Genomic DNA, 3,551 nt, shown 5'->3' with positions numbered 1-3,551 from the left:
CATCCCACCGTGTTGTGCTGGGGCTCAGGTATCAGACTCACTGGAGGGACAGCGGGAGGGAGTGCCACCTCCCTGCCATGTCCTGCCATGTGGAGTTAGCTTGGAAATTCCCTGTGGAAAAGCAGCATTTTGTGCTCATCCTCCAAGCAACAGAGAATATATTGAGCTCATGAAAACTGATCTTTTTGTATGCATAAAAAAAGGTGGAAATTAAGGGTTTCAGCATTTTCATAACGCAAAATTTGGAGCACTGCCAACTCCAACGTGGAAAAAAAAATAATTACGACATTTTTGGCATAATGCTCTATTTCAGAATAGAAATGGAAGCTGGAAAGCCAGACTTCCCCAAAGCAGCAGACATGTGGCTTTGGTCAGTCCTGGTCTGAAATGCACGGTGTCTCTAGAAGGCTCTCATTGTTCCTTGTCTGTGCTGTCCTTGGTGTGGTTAATCATTACTGCAATGCTCAGTTTCCTGATATTCACCAGCAAAGTCTTCCTTTCTTTCCAAACTGAGGGTTAGCATCAGCTGCCCAAGAGCTCTGCAGCCACGGGGAGGATTTTGTCAGCTTTGTCCATTGCAGCCACAGGTCCCCTGAACCTCAGTCTGCCTTGGGCACAGGCTGCAAGTGACACCAAGTGACATGAGAGATTTTATTCACCTCACAGCCACCCTTCCTGCAAATTCATCAACTTCAAGCTGCTCAAGCTCATGGTCTAAGAATGCAAGTGTCACTGCGTCCTCCCAGGGATTTGTGAATGACCTCAGCCCTGATGCGTTTAGCCCACCGGCGGACACCCAGGATGGCAAGATCTCTGATTGCTATGGCAGTAATTTGGCAGTTGTGGGTGGTGAGGAAATGGCACGTGTGCAGTTTGTGGATCTCTTGGCATGGAGTGCAGAGCTGTGGCAGAGAAAGCTGTCCCTCAGACTTCCCTCTCCTCGATGATGCTTTACCTGCCTGTCTCCCTTTGAGATTTTTCACCTGTGGTGCAGCAGGCAGTCACCATTTTCCACACCAGAGCTCAGGGGTCGTGGAGGGGCTGCCTTGACACCCCACTCACTGCATCAAAGGTCTGGCTCCTGAGATCGCCAGGTGAGGGACAGCTGGTTCAGCAGCGCCGTGGAGCACAAGGATGGCAGGATGGGTACACGGTGCCCAGCAGCTGCAGGCAGCAGACTGACAGGCAAAGCCCCATCAGTCTGAAAAGCCCTGCGCAGACCCAGGGTGGGACTTTGGGAAAGGGCTGTGGGGACACAGGCAGCCACCAGGCTCTGCCTCTGTGGGCACGTGCCAGGAAAATAATCACTCTGCATTTAGCAGCAGAGCCTGTGTGAAAATTGCTCTTGCAGAGGCATTTCTGAAGCTAAGTGTGAGGCCACCTGTCATTGTAGGTCAGGGCCTCAGCTCTCCTCCTTTCACTTTCTTCCAAAACATTTAATATGTTTACTTATTGTGTTGCTTAATGTGTAGTGTGTCACACCTGCAAATGAAGAATTTGGCATTCATATGGGTCAAGATACTTGAAACGTGACTCTTGAATGGAAAATATACAGTAATTTTTGAGTTTTTGTACAAAGTCTTGTGCATTTTTTTCAGCTCAGCTCCTCTTTTTAAATGTGGGTGGGTTTTTTTTGCTTACTACTCTGCTAATGTGGGAAAAAATGGCTGACTACAACGCTTAGTGACGTGTTCAGTGCATGTTAAACCCATATTTCTTTAAATCCAAAAATAATTTAAATATAGTTGAATGGCATTGAATTTTCTCTTTCTTTACTAAGAAATGTTCCAGGCAACTTGAGCAAGCTTGAGAATAACTTTCTGGAGGTAAGGATAGAAGAGAAACTTCATTATCAGTGAAACAGGTAAATATTGAATAAAGGTTTCCTGGGGTGTATTAGAAGGGGGGTGGTTAGTAGGTCAAGAGAGGTTCTCCTTCCCCTCTACTCTGCCCTGGTGAGACCGCATCTGGAATATTGTGTCCAGTTCTGGGCCTCTCAGTTCAAGAAAGACAGAGGACTGCTGGAGAGAGTCCAGCGCAGGGCCGCAAAGATGATTAAGGGAGTGGAGCATCTCCCTTATGAGGAAAGGCTGAGGGAGCTGGGTCTCTTTAGCTTGGAGGAGACTGAGGGGTGACCTCATTAATGTTTATAAATATGTAACAGGTGAGTGTCACGAGGATGGAGCCAGGCTCTTCTCAGTGACAACCAATGGTAGGACAAGGAGTAATGGGTTCAAACTGGAACACAAGAGGTTCCACTTAAATTTGAGAAGAAGCTTCTTCTCAGTGGGGGTAACAGAACACTGGAACAGGCTGCTCATGGGGGTTGTGGAGTCTCCTCCTCTGGAGACATTCAAAACCCACCTGGACATTCGTGTGTAACCTCATCTAGGTGTTCCTGCTCTGGCAGGGGGATTGGACTAGATGATCTTTTGAGGTACTTTCCAATCCCTAACATTCTGTGATTCTGTGATTCAGAAGACACTGGGCAGGGATGGAGGGGCACAAATCCTGTTACCAAAAGCTTGTACATTAGAGGGGTCCCTGGGGAGATAAATCCATCCTGCCCTTCTGTAACTTAGAACAGCATCACCCAGGTGAGAGGGAATAGAGACAAGGATCTCTTTCCCTGCCAGGCACCTGATTTTGACACAAATCCCTCTCACTACCAGGATCTCCTGTCTGCATCTGCTCTCTGGCACTAGCTCCTGTACTTGTCTGAAACCAGTTTACATTCCCCGGCATAGCTGAGTTCCTTCTCACCATGGCAAGGGAACAGAGCCGCACTCTACACTTCGAGGAAAGCCTTGAGTGGTGGAGACCAAAGTGCAGCGCTTGGCTGTGTATTTCCTACCTCTTGATTCCTCCCTCTCTGAAGCAAACCTCTGCTCCAGCGGAAACCTCCTGGGTGAAGCCCACAGGGGCAGGAGGAGCCACACATACACTGGAGCACTAGTGATGTTGAAAAGCCTTTTAGGAGTGGAATGAGACCTCTTGTCAGCAAAGCACCACCTATGTGAGCAGAATACCTGAATCCAGCTCAAAGCAGAGGCTCTGCTTTGTTTCAGAGAGGCAGAGGGTGCCTTCACGCAGTCAGCCTTGGGCGGATTCAAACATACCGGGAGGACAGCTTTGTGGTGTGCAAACGTAAACTGGTTTCTGTCCAAGGACTTCAAGAATAGGGTTTTTCCTACATGAAGGCAAACCTACCTACAGAAGGAAATGAGACTGTGCCTAGGGAACCTCCTTCACAGCATGACTGTGCAATCTTTATGCAAACAAGATCTTACTCATACAGTATGTCTCAGCAGTCCTCTCCTGAGAAAGCACTGGCCCCACGCTCCAGCCTGCCAGGGACACATGCAACACATGAGGAAGAGGGGACACGAGGTGTACTGCCTGCGCAGGTTGATGGATGGACCTCTGTGACTGGAAGCAGCCACACAAAACCTTTACTCACCAGTCTCACTTCACCACATTGAAATGAATGCCTGAGCTGCCAGGACTGACTTATTGCAGTGGCACCTTTTCAGTTTGCCAAATTTCATGCT

The sequence above is a fragment of the Caloenas nicobarica genome, chromosome 4 (genome assembly GCF_036013445.1).
Source record: "Caloenas nicobarica isolate bCalNic1 chromosome 4, bCalNic1.hap1, whole genome shotgun sequence".
Classification (NCBI taxonomy): Eukaryota; Metazoa; Chordata; class Aves; order Columbiformes; family Columbidae; genus Caloenas; species Caloenas nicobarica.
Note: the sequence above shows the minus strand (reverse complement) of the source record.